General features: G+C 37.8%; 1 pseudogene; it reads right to left on the bottom strand.

The window, feature by feature from the left end:
- LOC131620175 (uncharacterized) overlaps positions 1-18,815 on the bottom strand; it is a 35,429-nt pseudogene extending 16,614 nt beyond the window's left edge.
- Between the last annotated feature and the right edge of the window lie 1,624 nt (positions 18,816-20,439).

The following is a 20,439-nucleotide window of genomic DNA, read 5'->3' as shown; positions in this document are numbered from 1 at the left end:
TCCAATTACTCTCTACTTCAGACTTTTTCAAATGGGTACTTGCTGCAATGACGTGTGACTTAGGAATGGCTTCCAAACCATTGAAGGGTATTTTGTCAGACACAGGAATACCCAAAAGATTGGCATATTCTTCCAAGGTCGGTACCAACTGGTAGTCTGGAAAGGTAAAACAACGGTAGACGGGATCATAGAACTGAACCAGAGTTTTGAGAAGTCCTTCATCAACATGAGTGTTCAAAATAGGCAAAATCTTCCCATAACTTTTCCTAAAATTAGAAGGATCTTGTACAGAAGATGCTAACTCTATCAGTCTTTCTACATCAGGCGCTTTGAAACCGTACTTTTTGGTATACCTTTTTTCCATAACTCAATCCTATAATGTTTGCAAAGAAAATTCTCTAAATTTTTTTGGAAAAATCATGTTTTTATGGAAAAAGATGGGTTTTTTAATGAATGTATGAATGCATGGATGCGTGGATGCCACATATTCAAACATGGTGAAACAAACATGGTAACGCAAACAGGGTAACGCGAACATGGTAACGCATACATGGTAACACAAACATGGTAACACAAACATGGTAACGCATACATGGTAACACAAACATGGTAACGCATAGGTTCAAAGGTCCAAAGTCACGAGCATGAGGTCAGAGAACCAAAAATGGGATAGATCTAGTTAATCACCTGCATGACATGTTCTACTGATACGTCAGAGTCTACATTTTTCTTTCGGATATTACCGGCCTTCCACAATTAAACTCATGAGCCAGTAATATTCTCAAGAAAAACTCGTCTGAGTGTGGTTCTCCGCATGACAACTAATCCAAGTCTTCACCTGAATAGTTTCTGCACCACAACCTAATAAGGCCAGGATGGGTTGGGGTTCTACGGTCTCTCAGCTTCTACAGTTCAATGAAAGTAATAATGTCTTCGCTACGAAACATGCTAAACATATATTACCAACAAGGAACCTCCACTGAGCGGAAGGATTCTCACGTGCGCCTGCACATGACTATACCCTCCACCTAATTTCTTATGTGTACTTAATCCGGGTTAGGATTTGTCCATAATGTATCACTTGTAACAGAACCACACAAGTAACAGAACAAGAACCACACATATAACAAAAAATGAAATGAAAAAATAAAGAAAATAGAAATAACCCTTCCTTTGGAAACAGTAAAAAGATGGTCCCCAGTGAAGTCGCCATTTTTCTGTCGCGGGCGAAAAACCGTTTTGTTCCTCTTTTTTGTGGGATGAGACACCTGATGCCTTCTTTGGGCTCGAGTGCTCATAAAAAATGATTTTTCTTTTGTACCGACCAAACTTTTTATTATTTCCAAAGGAGGAAAAGGAAAAAAGCTGCAATAACCTAAAAGTGGGGGGAGATCTTGGGTAAGAGGGTTGGTTATACGAAGGGAAGGTATTAGCACCCAACGTATCTATAGTACTCTATAGGTTTCTTTGCTTTGTTTTTCATTCCATGTTATTGAGAGGTTCTTGTGAAATAGGTGGGACCTAAGGTGTTTGTTTGATTATGCTCGCAAAGATCATCGCGATCCTCTGCATACATATCCCTTAGAGGGAATCAGAGCATCTGTAGCTCGGGTCTACGGGTGCTAAGGTTTGAATGGTTTTTTTGTTTTGTTTTGCTCGCCAAGGATCGACCTTGTGCCTACGTATTCTCAAAGGGATGTTGAGAAAGTCAGAGCAATCGTAGTTCCCACTTATGCTAGTGGAAGCAAAGGAAAATAGACAAATGTCGTCTAAATGCTAGATGTATCTAATCTATATCATCACATACATCTGTTTGATTTTTTTGTTTGTTTAACCAGCCTTGTGGCAAAAACTTTTAATGAAGTCAGCCTTGTGACAAAAAGTTTTGATTAATCAGCCTGCCTCGTGGCAAAAGTTTCAATGAAGTCAGCCTTGTGACAAAAACTTTGATTAATCATCCAGTACGGTGGTAAAAAGGTTTGATTGATTAGCCAGCCTTGTGGCAAAAAGAAGTTTGATTGATTAGCCAGCCTTGTGGCAAAAAAGTTTGATTTTGATTGATTGATTATTTGTGATGATATATAAGAGATACTCCTAGCATAGAGATGAAAAATGTCTAATCTCCTAGGGTATTTGGTTTTGGATATTGGGGGATGCTTATAAGAAGCCCGTGGGTCCTTGTACGAAGCCCAAGAGGAGGCTATCTGAGGGTCCTTGCATTGTAAGCCCAAGAGGAGGCTATGGGAGGGACAATCCAGGGTCCTTGCATTGTAAGCCCAAGAGGAGGCTATGGGAGGGTCACTCGTTTGTACAAAGCCCAAGGGGAGGCATGGTATAGTTGGTTTGAGCTCTTAGAGCGATTTCACCGGGAAACCATACTCTATGTCCTAACCTAAACTAGGGAGATTCTTTGCACGAAGCCCAATAGGAGGCTATGGGGAACCTAGTGTTGTACTAAGTTGAACAAGTATAATAACACAATCATACATATGAACAAACATGAACAAGTATGAACAAACATGAACAGGTATGAACAATTATATATATGACAAAGTGTGTGTATATAACGGAGTTTATGAAGGAAATATACCTGTAAGCATGATCCATTTGTATACACAGGGCTCGGGACTCACACTCGGGGAGAAGTCCACTTGAATTTATTCAACAGCTATGTAAACAGGTATTTACAAAAGGGCTTGGGACTTATACCTACATGGAGGCCCATGATATTTTTGGGAAGATTTAAAGAAAACCTTCATTTTTGGTTTGTTATTCAAAGTTAAAAAACAACTGATCGAGATATGTACAAATGGCGTACAATGAAATACCTAATTTCATGTACTGGAGTGGGTATGTACAAAAGGGCTTGGGACTTATACCTACATGGAGGCCCGTGATATTTTTATAAAAACATGGTTGATTGTTTTATTTACAGACGCGTCGTTTCGTCGTTTTGAAAACAGTTTGAAAAGTATCGTTTTGAAAGAGTTTTCTGTACAAAAAAACTGTATAAAAGGAAAAAGGAGTGGGTCTTATACTCTCTAATATTCGAGAGGCCCCTGTTTTATTTTCATAAAACAGGGTGGATGGTTTGAAAAAGATGTGTGATTTGTTGTTAAAAAAACTGTTTGAAAGTTTTGGAAAAAAGTTTTCTGTACAAAGAAAGACGAAAGGGACTTATACTCTCTAATATTCGAGAGGCCCCACATCGTTTTGAAAATCAATTGATCAATTAAAAAGATTTAATCAAAAGTTTCCTTTGAAAATCAAAAAGAAATGGTTTATCGTTTTTGAAAAGAATCGCGATCGCTCGTTTTAAAACGATTTGAATTTTGAAAGAAGTCAATTTAATCAAGATAAACAAAAGATTATTCTCAATTAACACTTAGATAATTAGGGTTTGATCACAAAAAATATTTACAAGTGATTAGGTTTGAAAATCAAATGAAAAAGTAGTATTTAAAAGTATTTAAAAACATTTAAAAATATGTCATTTTAAACCTATTTAAAAATGTATCAAATAAATATTTTTTGGTGATTTTTTTTTGGTATTCATAAAATATGTATATTAAATAAGAAGTGTTCAAAAAATGAAGAAAAAATAAGTTGATTTGATTAGTTAAATTAATTAATGAAGTTTGTTAAAAAAATGAAAGAAAAATAGTGTTAAAAAAAGGTTTTGGTCCCTAAGGGTGTTGAACCCGTGACCTCTCTCTCACCAGCCAAAACAACAACCAACTGAGCTGCGCGCGCAGCTTGTTAATGATACGCCTTCAGTTTATTATATTTTAAAACCAATGTTTGAATTTCCCAAACCAAATCTGGCGCCAAGAACACAACCCTAACTGAATTTTGAATTCCTTCAAATCTGCGTTGTTTTGATCGATCAAAGGGTCTATCTCACTCGGTTTTTCACAAGGAACATGATGGTGCCCTTTAATTTCATTTATTTTTGCTCTAAGATGATTAATTCTCTGATGAACACGAAGAACCCTAATATGACAAATCTTTGTGAAATCGTGTATGATCATGATATGATGCAATTGATTGAGGGTTATTATTCAGTGATGGTGCAGAAACAAGATGGTAACTTAGTTTTTCATTTATGATGCATGTATGATAGAGTTTGAAGTTCATGAGCACTTACCTCAAAAACGGCCAAGCTGGAGATTGAATTTTGCAGAGGAGGTGTTACACATGTTGTTGCTTGATCTGGACAGCTTCAATGAACCTTAGGGAAGGTGTCTGGATGCTTGGAGTGAATTGAAAACACCTGGAGTAGTTGGAGGTACCCGATCTGCAGTTAAGCCCAAGTGTGAATCGAGCTCTATGATTCTGATGTTTCAGGTTGATGATGAGTGTTTGGATAGCTCATATGTGATATATGTGAGGTGTTGGAAGTGTTAATTTGTACAGAAATGATCTGGAATGAAGATTGGCATGATAAGGCTCTTTATGTGTTCATATGGAGGTTGAAGAGTGAATCTGAGTTTTGGGGTAATTTGGGGTGTGTGAGTGGTTCAAACACATCCCATATGATGTTTATGAGTTGCTAGAACCATCACTTTGGCCATAACTTCAAGGGTTTGGAGGTTGAGTTTTCTACCTCTTTGAAAACTATGAAACTTGCAATTCAAGAAAGAAGAGAGAAAACCTATAATTGTGAGGTTTTGGTGTGAATTGAAGAGTGATTTGCACCTCTATTTATAGGCCAAACATTCTGAACTCAGAGCTTTGCAACTTGCTTCTTCTTTGGTGATTTGGCACTTAAAGGATAGAAAGGAATCTTACCATTAAATGCATATGGTTAAAGTTACTAAACCATGGTTAAAATTGGCTATGCTTCTTATCTCTTTCCCATCTGTCTCAAATCAGAAAATATCTTCCAATTATTGCCTCTATGTATCATTACTTGGTCCATTTGGCAATTTGGCTCATAACTTTGGCAAAATGACTTGAAATTTCAAGTGAAAAGTTCACTAATGGCAAAATTCAAAACCATAGCTACACTTCAAATTTTTTTATGCTCTTGGACATTTTGGAAAGCTCATGTTACACACTTCAAAACCCTAGTTGAAAGTTTCTTCAAGATCCTTAAGGAAGTGGGTGAAAAAGATCCATGAACTTTGAGAAAAATGAAGTTTTAAGTGAATTTTTCAAAAGATGCCAACTTTGAAGCTCCATATCTCTTAAATGGTTGATCTTATGGAAAAAAATTATATGTGTCAAAGTTGTTTATTGGATCAAAATCTACAACTTTCATGTTGGAAGTTTTTTTCAGTTTGTAGGTGAAATTTTGAGTTATTCCCTTTCAAAGTTTGGAAAAAACCATGAAAAACACTTAGAAAAATTTTCTAAGTATGAAAGTCAAACTTTTGACTTTTTGATTCTTGATTGATTTTCTTGATTTTTCTTGATCAAATGACTTCTCATATCATATATTGATGATTTAAAACTTTAAAAGTCATGGTTGACCAAAAAAAAGTCAATGGCAATCTTGTACAGTTGACTTTTTTCAGACGAATCGCGTTTATGGAGATTTCAAATGAAACAGGCTATCCTCACCAAATGAATGGTATGAATGGATCATATTGAAGCATTAGAGGATATTGAGCCATGGTTTGAGTTGTGGCACCATGTCCTGATTAAAAAGTCAGTTATTCAGTGAATTAGGTCAAAAACCCTAATTGTCGACCTGATGAAATTGATGACTGTGGACCTTGAATTGAGATGCAATTTCCATGGGATATTGTCATAGGGATTATTTGAGGATGATTGAAACCTTTGATTGACTCCCTGGGGATTTTTTGGGTTTCCCAAATGTGATCCCTGATTTCAGTCCCTGATAGTTCAAAACCCTGATCTGAGGATTTGTCTGATCAATCTTTGTGTAGGAGATGTTATGAGCCAATGGATTAGGTAAAAATGATGCACTTGAGGTCTTGATATCATGTCCCAAGCCATTAGGTCAAATTCTGAGCAAAAGTCAGGAGTATGCTATCTTCAGGCAAAACCCTAATTCAGTCGATTCAAAGCTGTTGAGCTTGTTGAAGTGAATCTCTGAGGACCAAATGTTGATTGTTGATGAAGATGGTTCTTTTGAGATGAAGGGAGAACAAAACCCTAATTGATTGTTACTTGTACTGATGAGTGATTTCCTGATTAAATCCTGTTGAGTCACAAGTAACAAACACAAGCTATGCAATTTGTTAGAGATGCAAATGATGCATATGCAATGATATGAGGTGGTATCTTAGGTCAAAAATTGGGGTATGACAGCGTCCCAGTAAGCAACTGTATGCAGGGAAAATGTCCATCACTTGAAAAGTAATCTTGAAGACAAACGGTCCAATACTAATAGGCAAATCAACCTCTCCAACCACTGATTTCTTCGATCCATCAAAAGCCTTGACAATCACATTACTAAATCTCATTAGTGTGCCACCATAAGATAGCTTAGCAAGAGTAGATTTTGGCATGACATTCAGAGATGATCCAGTATCGATCAACACGTTGGACATTGAGTCCTCTTTGCAACTGACAGAGATATGCAAAGCCAAATTATGATTTCTCCCTTCCTCAGGCAAATCTTCATCACTGAAGCTCAGATTGTTACATGCAGTGATATTACTCACAACCCCATTAAACTGATCCAGCGTCACATCATGATCCACAAAGGCTTGATCAAGTATCTTCATTAAAGAATCCCTATGAGCAGGAGAACTCGTCAGCAGCTCCATTATAGAGATCTTGTATGGAGTGCGATGCAACTGATCCACAATCTTATAATCACTCATCTTGATAAGCTTCAAAATCTCATCCATCTCCTTTCCTGAAGATGATCCAACACTCACTTTTGTCACATCATTCACAGGCACTTGAGTAGGATTCCTCTGGACATCCAAAACTGTTTGAGGTTGAGTAAAAACTCGTCCACTTCTAGTCACTCTACTAACATCTGCTATATTCTCAACAGAAGACAGAGGCTTAATCTCAACTTCTTTTCCAGCTTCCAACATGGTGGCATTGTATCTGTAGGGTACAGCTTTATCGGAACTATAAGGTACAGATCCAGGCAAACATATCACAAGAGGTTCTACAGCAGCTTTGCCATAATAACCAATCTCTACACATTCTGGGATTTCAAAGCATGGTTCAATCACATTGACATCATCTTCATCCCTATCCCTCAGAATCTCAATGAGCCTTTGATCTATCATCTCTTGTAAATCTCTTCTCACAACGTAACACCCTCGAGGATTAACTGAACAAATCCTACAAGCAGCATGATTATGCTCATAATGACTATACTCACACAGAGTGGCATGCATCTCTACCAATGATCCTCTGATGTGTTCCACCCGATAAATCTTATACTTCCCAGGGCATCCATGCACCATATTCACAGCAGACGCTTCATGAGTTGGCAACGGATTGTTCTGCACATTAGGGCCAATATTACGGAAAGAAAGCATTCCAGAACGGACCAATCTCTGAACTTCATTCTTCAAAGGCCAACAATTATCAAGGTCATGCCCAGGAGCGTTCTGATGAAAAGCACAAGTGGCATCAGCTTTGTACCACCAAGGGAGTTTCTCTGGAACAGGAAGTGGTGACCTTGGTTGAACCAGTTTCTTATGGATTAGAGCGGGATACAATTCAGTGTATGTCATGGGGATAGGATCAACATTAACTTGAGGATACGGATTCCGCCTTACTGGTTGTTGATTAACAGGAGCCACAGGCACTGAATTCACAACAGGAGTAACTGACGCCACTTGCTGAGATTGATTTCTGAATCGATTATTCCTCCCATGAGAAACAGCATTAGCATCTGATTCTTTCTTCTTCTGAAATGAAGAACCATACTTCTTCGCACCACCAGACGAATTGTCACTCCGAACCAGACGACCTTCTCGCACAGCTTCTTCCAACCTGACACCCATACCCACCATTTCGGTGAAATCTACAGGAGCACTTGCAATCATCTTTTCATAGTAAAACGGACCAAGATTTTTAAGGAAAATCTTAGTCATCTCTTTCTCTTCCATCGGAGGAATCACTTGGGCGGCAACCTCACGCCATCTTTGAGCATATTCCTTGAAGGATTCCTTCTCTTTCTGCATCATAGCTCGCAATTGATCTCTATCAGGAGCCATGTCCACATTATACTTGTATTGTTTCACAAACGCTCCAGCTAAGTCATTGAAAGTGCGAATATGGGTGCTATCAAGGCCCATATACCACTTAGAAGCAGCTCCGGTCAAACTATCTTGGAAATTGTGAATCAACAGACGTTGATCATCAGTGTGAGTGGACATCTTCCTTACATACATCACCAGATGTGCCTGAGGACATGAATTTCCTTTATACTTCTCAAATTCAGGCAGCTTGAACTTAGCAGGCACTTTCACATTGGGAACAAGGCAAAGATCATGCACATTCTTTCCAAACAGTTCTTTCCCACGCAGGGCTTTCATCTCTTTCTGCAATTCTTCAAACTGATCTTGGAAACCATCCATTCTGTCATGAATTTCACTTGGAGCAGCATCATAAATGGGCTCTGGGACAAAAGGACCAGTATGAACAATAGGAGATGTGTTGACCATAACAGGAGTCAACGGACGAGTCATCTCAGGAACAGACAAATAACCTTCAGGCATGCCCCAGGGATATCCATTAGGCATACGTTGCTGAGTAGCACCAACAGGAACAGCAGGAATGGTTGTAGCAGCAATTTCAGAAATCATAGTGGTCTGACCGTGTGCTTGGGCATTGGGAGGAGGAACCTGATTCTGATTCTGATTCTGAGCAGCCATCAATGTCTCAACCAGAGCAGTGAGACGATCCACACCAGATCTCAAAGTAACAACCTCTTCACGTAGCTCACGATTCTCTTGTTCAAGACCTTCCATCTTTTTCTTGCAGTTAGCTCGAGTATTATACCGGTGAGACAGCTTGATTCTGTATGAAGAACACTGAATAAGACCTCGGGAATACTCTTGGAAGCAAGACAAAAATGCAGAATGATGCATGAAATGCAATGCAAATGATTTTTATTATTATTGGTTTTCAAGGAACTTTAAGACATTGATTGTAAACATTAGCAAAAAACATAAAACATAACAATATTCTTCATTAATAAAAGAAAAGCTTACAAAAGGATTCAAAGATCCAAAATTACAAAATAAAGGAAAAGCTAGAAACTAGAAGGGAACACTTCTGATGAAGATCCAACTCCTCTCTGCAGCTTCCTACGGAGCTTCTCCAACTCATCTTCATAAAAGGCCTTCAAATGAGCATTCTCGACCATCAGCTTATCAGCAACTTCCTTCCATGCAACTGAATCTTCTTGTTGTCTCTTTCGCTTTTCTCCATGTTGTTGAAGCAACTCTTCTTGATGACGGATTTGATCATCCTTCTCCATCAACCAACCATCTTGGATATCAAGCATTTCATCATTTTCTTTCAAATGTATCTTCAACTTTTTATTCTCAATTTCCAAAGCATGAAACTTCTTCTCCCAAGCATCTCTTTCCAATCTCATCTTATCCACGAGCTCTAGATGCCTCTCACTACTTTCAATAGGAGTAGTGACAGATAATGGTGGAGTAATGGGTAGAGAAGGCTCCTCAAGTAAATAAGGCATTTGAAAAGTATGAGCTCTAGCTTGAACCCAATCAGTGTAGTCTTTGAGAGCAACACATTGTTTCGTTCCCAAATGTCTCTTCCTATCAACATGGTGCCAAGCACGCACAAACCGATTTCTCATATCCGAATTTCCATCTTGATTAAGATAGAAGATTCCTGACACAAGAATACTAGCAGGTCTCTCCTTCATGGGATAGCAAAATTGACGTCTTGCAAGAATGGGGTTGTAGGTAATTCCTCCTTGTATACCAAGAAGAGGTACATTAGGGAATTCTCCACAACGATCAATAATCTCACCAATGTCATAAGCAGGATTGTACCAATGGATATTCCCATTAGTAAGAGGCATGATCTTTTGAGACCACGAGAGACCATCCGGATTGTTCAAGAAACTCTTAGCTTGAGGTAAGTGAGAAATAAACCACTTATAGAGCAAAGGAGTGCAACAATTGATAAGTCCACCTTTCTTATCATTCCTATGGTGAATGGAATGATAAGTATCCCCAAGTAAAGTAGGAACGGGATTCCCAATCATGAAGATCCGAATAGCATTAACATCGACAAAATTGTCAATGTTGGGAAAGAGTATCAAACCATAGATGAGCAAAGCCAAAAATGTCTCAAAAGCAATCATACTTCCTTTACTAGCCAACATAGAAGCCTTTCCAATCAAGAACTTAGAAGTCAACCCCCAAATTCCTCCTTTTTTGGTCATGTTTGCTTTCACATCTGATATTTTCAACTGAAGGAGTTCTGCTATCTCATCAACCTGAGGCTCTTTCTCCAGACCACTAAACGGTATGTCATTCGTAACCGGCAAACCAATCCAATAAGAATACTCCTCCAAAGTGGGCATAAGATGGTAATCCGGAAAGGTGAAACAATGATAAACCGGGTCATAAAACTGCACAAGAGTCTCAAGAATCCCTTTTTCCACTTTGGTCTTCAAGATAGAGATCAATTTCCCATAACGGCTTTTGAAGTTGTCAAGATTAGGAACCAAAGTTGCTAGCTCTTTCAATTCCTTTGCACTTGAATTCCTGAAAGTGTACTTCTTGATGCTTCTCTTTTGATCCATGGTACCTGTGATGTTTACAAAGAAAGTCTCTAAGTTCCTTGAAAACCATTTGTGAAGGTCATTTTTATGAATGCATGAATGCATGGTTTATGCATCAACCACAATCAAGAGCACACAAAATCAAACAAATCACACAAAAAGGTCACACAGTCCAAGTTCAAAGGTTCAACGTCACGAGCATGGAGCCATGGGTCTACCCATCCCACAAGGTGTGATCTAGGGAGTTTTATACCTGCCAATCGGGTTCTACAAAGGTTCCCAGAGTTTTCAATCTTCTATCGGATATTACTGGCACGCACAATTGCTCATGGGCGCCAATAATATGCCTAAAAAGACCTCGTCTGAGCGTAGTATCGCATGACAACAAGCTCAAATTGGTACTTGATCTTGTTTCTGCACTACATCCTAAAAAGGCTTAGATTGGTTAAAAAGGTTCTAGGCCATTCAGCTTCTACGGACACTCACTATTGAAAGTAATAGCGTTATCACGATGGTTCGTAACAACCTCTACTACCTTCCATGAGGCCTCCACTGATTGGGGTTCCACCATATGACGCTCATGGTAAGGATTGCTCCTGACATGCGACTATTGGTCTTACCACCTCCTATCTCAAGTTACTCACCAAAGTTCGGGTTAGAACTTTATCTCATCACAGAGGAACCATCGAGCACCAAAAAGAAAAAAAAGAAAGTAAACAAACAAAGCACACAACAGTATATACAAGTAAAAACACACAGATAAACAAAAATAGGCTTAACACACTTAAAACTGGATCCCCAGTGAAGTCGCCATTTTTCTGTAGCGGGGAAATTCTGATATCGAAGCCATGGGATTGACTCGAATCAATATTTCGTTTGAAATCGCCACCGCGCTTTATTTTTTCAAAGGAAAAGGGAAAAGAACGAAAAACCCAAAGTTTTGTTTTTAAAACAAGAAAGAGAACTCAGGTTCGGGTGTTGATTATATGAGGGGAAGGTTTAAAGCACCCCTCATATCTGTGGTACTCCACAGGAACCTTTTTGAAAATCTGTGTTGTGTGTGTGCTAAAAAAGGGTTTGTTTTATTTTTAAAATAAGCTCGGCAAGACGTTAAGCCTTGGGCCTACATACCTCCTCGAAGCAATGGAGAAGTCAGAGCTAATGTAGTTCCGCTTAAAAGGGAAAACATTTAAAAACGAATAAACACTTTATCGTCGTCGGAGAGAAATACTCAGCCATTGATCTTGAGCATGAGAACAAACGAGTCCTTTACATCGCTAATGAAAGAAGGGCTCCAACTCGGATAAAATCGACGAGCATGCCACTAGCTCTCTCACGCGGAAAAGATCTCATTATATCAATCAATTTCAAAATCGTGGGGTATAACCACTCGTTTCGACAATTAACAGTGTCTAAACTTTTGAAGAAAAAGCCACTAAGGGCAAAAGATATTTTAAGAGAAAAGGTTTTGAAAAGGTTGCAAACATAAGAAGGTTTTTGAAAAAAGGGAGAAGATTTTGAAAATTTAAGAATGGGAGGAGATGAAGAGGCTATCCTATTGCGTAAAATAAAAGCTAAGGAAAAGAACGGTCTAACCGAAGTAAGAAGCCAACACTTGACATTATGAGTCAAGGTAGATTTCCCATCCCTTGGAATATCAATACTAAACCATCACATTACCACTTGGGGATCCAGATGAACTTATTATCTTAGCACCACTTCGCATTTAGCACATTAAAATTCTGACGAAAATCGGGCAGAGTAACGGCTGTTTTTTGGGTAAAATCCTTATCTCAATGCCTTGGAATTAACCATCAAGGGCTTTCAAGGAAATACCTGCACACATAAACAGACAACAATCCAAAGCCAGACAGACAGAATAACAGCAGAGTAATATCAGAATAAGGGTCCAGAGGCACTAAGTCCATAAGTCCGAATCTCCAAAATGCTAGGGATAGTAACCAATAGTCCAAAAGAGAGCCTTAGGTGTTTTTTAGATTTTTGTTATTTATTAGTGTTTTAGCATAAAAGTAAAGTATGGTCCAAGTGGACAAAAAGAAAATGGCGGAAACATAAACATAGTGTCCAAATGGACAAAAGGAAAATGGCGGAATGTAAATATGATGAAATGATAAAATAAAGCGATAAAGCGAGAAATATAAAGAGCAATTTAATAAAGTGCGGAAATTAAAGTCAATTGTTAGATGTTAAAGATAACCATCTTGAAACTTGTCAAGTATGTTATCAAAGTTAGTAATGAAGATCGATGGTGAGTGAAGGATGTACTCGGATTTAAATTCAATAGAAATTTATCAGAAGCTTGATAAAATCATAGCGACTACACGATAAACCTCTATAAGTCTTAAATCAACCGCATACAATTCTCTTCCATATTTGATCTTTTTGATTCGGGACACGAAATATTGCGCTATGTTAAGCAGATCGCCAAGTGATTTATGTAGAAATCACCCTACAACGAGGCCGGTCAAAACTTTATGTGCTAATGCATGCGAGAGAAGTGATATGTAGATCACTCTCCGAAAGCAATACCTATAGCGGGGAAAATCTGATATCGAAGCCATGGGATTGACTCGAATCAATATTCCGTTTGAAATCGCCACCGCGCTTTATTTTTTCAAAGGAAAAGGGAAAAGAACGAAAAACCCAAAGTTTTGTTTTTAAAACAAGAAAGAGATCTCAGGTACGGGTGTTGATTATATGAGGGGAAGGTTTTAAGCACCCCTCATATCTGTGGTACTCCACAGGAACCTTTTTGAAAATCTGTGTCGTGTGTGCTAAAAAAGGGTTTGTTTTATTTTTAAAATAAGCTCGGCAAAGCGTTTAGCTTTGGGCCTACATACCTCCTCGGTGCAATGGAGAAGTCAGAGCTAATGTAGTTCCGCTTAAAGGGAAAAACGTTTTTAAAACGAATAAACACTTTATCGTCGTCGGAGAGAAATACTCAGCCATTGAAGTTGAGCATGAGAACAAATGAGTTCTTTGCATCGCAAATGAAAGAAGGGCTCCAACTCGGATAAAATCAACGAGTATGCCACTAGCTCTCTCACGCGGAAAAGATCTCATTATATCAATCAATTTCAAAATCGTGGGGTATAACCACTCGTTTTGACAATTAACGGTGTCTAAACTTTTGAAGAAAAAGGCCACTAAGGGCAAAAGATATTTTTTAAGGAAAAGTTTTGAAAAGGTTGCAAACATAAGAATATTTTGAAAAAGGGAGAAGATTTTGAAAATTTAAGAAGTGGGAGGAGATGAAGAGGCTATCCTATTGCGTAAAATAAAAGCTAAGGAAAAGAACGGTCTAACCGAAATAAGAAGCCAACACTTGACATTAAGAGTCAAGGTAGATTTCCCATCCTTTGGAATTATCAATACCAACACATTAACACTTGGGGGATCCAGATGAACTTATTGTCTTAGCACCACTTTGCATTAAGCACATTAAAATTCTGACGAAAATCGGGCAGAGTAACGGCTTTTTTCGGGTAAAATCCTTATCTCAATGCCTTGGAATTAACCATCAAGGGCTTTCAAGGAAATACCTGCACATACAAACAGACAACAATCCAATGCCAGACAGACAGAATAACAGCAGAGTAATAACAGAATAAGAGTCCAGAGGCACTAGGTCCATAAGTCCGAATCTCCAAAATGCTAGGGATAGTAACCAATAGTCCAAAGAGAGCCTTATGTGTTTTTTAGATTTTGGTTGTTTATTAGTGTTTTAGCATAAAAGTAAAGTATGGTCCAAGTGGACAAAAGGAAAATAGCGGAAGCATAAACACATGTCCAAGCGGACAAAGAGAAAATAGCGGAATTATAAACGTCCAAATGGACAAAGAGAAAATGGCGGAATGTAAATATGATGAAATGATAAAATAATGCGATAAAGCGAGAAATATAAAGAGCAATATAATAAAGGTGCGGAAATTAAAGTTAGTTGTTAGATGTTAAAGATAACCATCTTGAAACTTGTCAAGTATGTTATCAAAGTTAGTAGGAAGACCTATGGTGAGTGAAGGATGTACTCGGATTTAAATTCAATAGAAACTTATCAGAAGCTTGATAAAATCATAGCGACTACACGATAAATTTCCATAAGTCATAAATCAACCGCATACAATTCTCTTCCATGTTGGATCTTTTTATTCGGGACACGAAATATTGCGCTATGTTAAGCAGATCGCCAAGTGATTTATGTAGAAATCACCCTACAACGAGGCCGGTCAAAACTTTATGTGCTAATGCATGCGAGAAGAACGATATATAGATCGCCTTCCGGAAGCAATACCGCACGAAAAAAAAATAGGTAACGATCTAGTCTTTACTAAGAATCCATAAGAATTCTCAAAGTATTAAGACTTTCATCGATCAAAAGAAAAAAAAAGGAGAAGAAGAAGATAAAATGCATAAAGATAATCAACTCACACTATCATTAATATCATTCATCCATCTTGATGGATTAGGTCATTTCAAACCTATCAACACCCAAGATCCAATGATATTAATGAAGTGGAGGAAGTAGGAAACCAAAACAAGCATAAAAAAGGCAAAAAACCACATTCTGCCTGCTGGAAATCGATTTCATGCAGGGGGAAATCGATTTCCATAGTGCAGTTTTCAAAAAAAACAAGTTACGTTCAGCAGGAAATCGATTTCAGCCTTAAGGAAATCGATTTCCTCAGTGTAAATTTCAGCAAAAACAGCATTTAAAGGCATGAAACTTGATTTGAACAAATATACAAACACCTTATGATCACACATCAACTTGAGCACGAAATTTCCATCACAAAACCAGCAAATATCATCAATATAGCATCAAAGATGCATTGAACACAAGCAATAAAGATCTACATCATGGATCTAGCAAATTACCACTTCTTGAACAAAGATTTTGGAGTAGCTTCAAGAGCAAGCACAAGGTGTGTAGATCCTTCAATTTTGGAGATGATCAAACAAAGAAAAGAGTGAAATGTAGGAGGCTTAGTTCAAAATTAGCAAGATTCAATGTGAATCTCACTAATCTTATGAAAGTGAACTTTGGGTGAGGGTTTTGGAAAGGGTGAGAAATGAATTTGCAAGCAATTTTTTGGCTCTCCAAGCTTGAGAAATGAGAGAGTAGTGGCCTCTATTTATAGGATGAGAGCAAGAGTAGTGGTAGTTTGGTCTTTTTGCATTTGGTAATTAGCTTGTGTTTAATTGGTGATTAAAGTGGCAATTAAATGGTAAAAAGTGGTAAAATGGGGTTTATTTTGATGAGGTGGAAAATTGGTAAAATGATCAAAAATAATCAAAGAAAAAGGTGCCAAAATGATGTCAAGCTTCCCTCCTTATATTTTTTTGAATTTCGCCTTAAGGAAATCGATTTCCCCAGGAGTGAAATCGATTTCACTCTATTCCAGAAGAGAATTTGGCGCAAAATACACTAGGGAAATCGATTTACCCAGGAGGGAAATCGATTTCATGCTGTCCAGAATGTGATTTTGTTGATGATTGCTGCAGGGAAATCGATTTACCCAGTAGGGAAATCGATTTCATCAGTCAAAAATGTGAAAAATGCCTTGTTTATTGCATGTCTTGGCTTGGTACCTACAAAACAAAAGCCTACAAAGAAACAAAGCAATGTTTTTGGTATTTGGGTTAGTATAAAACAAATTAAAGAAAATTAGGTGCTTGATAGTTCCCCTCAAAGACGAAGCAGACATAACACCGAAAAATGAAATCTCAAGATTGTGATCTTGATTAATGATTGAGATGCAAATGATGTATGATCTTAGGGTCAAAAATTGGGGTATGACAATACCGCACGAAAAGAAAAATGGTGAGTGATCTAGTCTTTACCAAGATTCCATAAGAATTCTCAAGGTATTAAGACTTTCATCGATCAAAATAAAAAGGAACAAAAGATGGAACCACATTAAAAGCTCCTTTCATCCATAATTTCAATCACTTAATTTTGCGGATTTGGATTCTCATCCTATCGACGCCCTAAGTCCATTGAAATTAGAGAGAAATTAGGCCTCTAACTTGTGATTCAAAGAAAATATCAAAAGAATGGAGTAGAAGATGGGTTAGAACCAAAAACAAGTCAAAAACCACAAAAATCAGCATTCTGCCCAGTGTAAATCGATTTGCACAGAGTGTAAATCGATTTGCATAACTCTGTTTTCAAAATCTGCGCAGTTTTCAGTTGTGTAAATCGATTTGCACAAGATGTAAATCGATTTGCACAACACAATTTTCAAAAAAACAGCAAATAAAGAGAAGAAAACTTGTTTAAACATAAAACCAAACACCTTGTGATCTTGGATCAATTTGTGCACGAAAATGTATCAAGTAAGCAAGCAAATCACATCAATATAGCACCAAAGGTGCATCAAGCATAAACAACAATGGATCACATCTTGAATTATGGAATGGATCTAGAATTTTACCAAATCTTTCACAAACTTTGAATCTTCTTCAAGAACACACAACCACAAGCCTTGATCTCTCACAATTGATGAAGAAAAGTAGTGTTTATGTTGAGGTTTAGCTCTAAATTAGTGAGGTTCAAGATGTGACTCACTAATTTGTGTGGAAGAAAAAGAGCTTTGAGTGATGGGTTTGGAAGAGGTGAGGAGAGAATTTGCAATAAGTTTCTTGGCTATCAAAGCTTGAAAAATGAAGAGGGGAGTGCCTCAATTTATAGCACTTAGGCTTGGGAAATTTTGTGGCTTGGAGTTAGGATTGGAAAATAGAATTAGGCTTGGGAAAAGGATTTGGAGCCAAAAAAGAGATCCAATGGTCTTGATGCAATCACATGAGGGTTCATGATAAAATGATGTAGAGAATCAAATGTGAGAACCAAGTCATGCTTCCCATGCTTGCAAATGATGTCAACACTTTTCAAAATCTGAAATTTGCCTTCATTTTCCCATGCTTCCCATGCTCCTTTTGATGGATGTTTTGACTTGGTACCTACAAAGCACAAACACACAAAAGCACAAGGCAATATTTTTGGTATTTTGGTTAGCAAAACAATATATACAAGAATAAAACTTGGGTGCTCGATGATTCCCTTGCAGATGAATTGTGCACAACATCACCAGTAGAACTCTAAGTTAAAACTTCTTGATAAATGATGTGTAATCTTAGGGTCAAAAATTGGGGTATGACAACGGCCACCCGTGTCATGTGACACGGCCGTGTCACACTTGCTGAAGGAAAATATTTCAAAAAAACTTGGAACCAATAAGTCAGAGGTCTGACACGGCCACCCGTGTCCCATGACACGGCCGTGTCAGACGTGTGCGCAGAAAAAGTTATGTTTTAAATCGTTGGAATGTGTCACTTAAGGGAGGGCATGATGGACTTTTCAGAAGAGACTATTTGCTGAGAGTTATTTAGTCACCGTTTGGAAAGAAAAAATCACTTTTTGGATAGTCGGTGAACGGGAAAAAAGGAGATTGAGAGCACTAGGGCTTGGAGCGAAGAAATCTTCAAGAGCATCCGCGATTGAAGATCAATTCTGATTCAAGCAATTGTAATGTCTTCATATTTAATCATTGTTATCTTGATAATTGCCATGAGTAGCTAAACTCTTACTTGTTGGGATTGATGTCCCTGGATCATGTGATGTAATGAATAATCTTTATCGTTATTTTCAGATTATCTTTATGAAATTCAGTTTATGATTAAAAGTTCTTATTGCTTCAATATATTGGAAAATATGTGTGTTGATTTACGGTTGGGGTTTTGTCGGACAAACTACCTCAATGCTTTTTTAATCATAACGCTATAATTAAGAATCACTTAGGAATAAGGGTTTGATACGTAGCGATCAAATTATCCGGGCTATGTCTTATAGAATCTTGACATAAAATTATCTTGTTAAGGAATTGAAAGAGGGTTTTAATCTCAAGAGGTTTTTCACTAAGGAATTAGGGAAAATCAATTGTCGGTGTCGATAGTCGAGAATTTCTAAAGTCAATCTGTTAATTGGTAATTATTTCATTACAGAGCAATTCATACATCTATCCTAACTAGTTTCATACTTTTTCATTAGTCAAAACATTTAAGCCTTTTATTTTACTTATACTGTCATTTCAAGTAAATAATCAAATTCAAATACCCCGATGACTTTTTATTCCATGGCACTATTCTAAAACATATAATTCCTACGCAGTCCGCGAATTCGATACTTGGGAAAATTAATCCACTTATTACTACATTGGTAAAAATAGTACACTTGCTATTTTACCGGTCAAGTTTTTGGCGCCGTTGCCGGGGACTGCCAAATTATAAGTTGAAGAATAGTTCAATTGAATTTTTGTTGCTCTGCAACTAAAATTATTTTTTTCTGTTATTTCATATTTCTGATATTTCATTCGCTTATTACTAACAATCGTCTAATCTTTTTATGCGAGGTAAGGCCTCAGCAGAATTTCTTTTTGACACAGAGCTAGAACGATCACTACGAGCTATACTTCGAAAAGCAAAGCAAGAACGATTGGAAGCGTTAGAAGACATTCTGACAAACTCAGAATCTTATAACGAGGAAATCCTATCTATTCATTCTGAGCATTCAGATTCAGAGGCTGAAACAATGGCAGCTCCCGCAGAAAGGCTGTTAGGTGATTATGGTGGAGCAAATGCTCCAGCTGGACGAATGACAATTGTAAATCAACCGGTCGATGTTGCTCACTTTTAGCTACACCCAACAACGATTCGACAACTGGAGAAGAAACCATTTTCAGGAAGAATAAATGAAGATGCTAGCTAATAAGCATTTACAAAGGTTTCTTACTATGACAACATCTCTGAAGATAGAAGGACACTCTGAAGAAGCCAAGAAGTTGGTTATGTTTCCATTCACGTTAGCTGATGACGCTGAAGAGTGGTTCTACTCATTACCTGCTGGGAGTGTTACCACATGGCAACAAATGGAGTCTACCTTTCTGAATGAGTATTTCCCTGCTGCTGTTTATATCCGTAAGAGGTATGATATTGTTAATTTTAAACAGAAGGAAGGAGAATCACTTGGAGATGCTTATAAGAGATTCAAGAGGTTATTGGTGGCATGCCCAACTCACAACATGGATGTCACTGAACAAATGCAGAATTTTCTGAATGGTCTTAAAATGAAGACTAAGCAACTGATTGACACAGCATCCGGTGGCTCATCCAACTTTTCAACAGCCAATGGTGTTAAAAAAATCATAGAAGCTATTGCGGCCAATGAACAGTTGGAGTTATATGACCGTAGTGTTAGCCAACCTGAAGGATTAGTGGATATGAAATTGTCAACGCAAGTTGTGAAAATAGAAGATCAGGTAGCTGCGAAAGTTGAGCGGAGATTGAAATAGATGGGTCTTGAAAAAAAACAGTAGCACAAGTTCAACCGGCTCAAGCAAGTCAACCGGTAGGGTGTGAAATATGTGGAGGACCTCATTTTACTGTTCAGTGTGTTGCTACAGCTCAGCAAGTGGAGGAAATAAACTTCTTGAAACAAAACAACCCCTACTCAAATACCTACAATCCGGGGTGGAAAAATCATCCGAATTTTTCATGGAAGGACCAACCAGGGAGTGCTCCTAAACAAGGGGTTATTCCATATCGAGGTCAACAGTCGCAGCAACAGTATAGACCTCCTCAACAACATTATCAACAACCTCAGTAACAGGCCCCCAGAAAAGCAGATTGGGAGATTGCCATCGAAAAAATGGCAG

This window comes from Vicia villosa, linkage group LG7 (assembly GCF_029867415.1).
Source record: "Vicia villosa cultivar HV-30 ecotype Madison, WI linkage group LG7, Vvil1.0, whole genome shotgun sequence".
NCBI lineage: Eukaryota > Viridiplantae > Streptophyta > Magnoliopsida > Fabales > Fabaceae > Vicia > Vicia villosa.
This window is presented reverse-complemented; position numbering and strand designations above follow the sequence as displayed.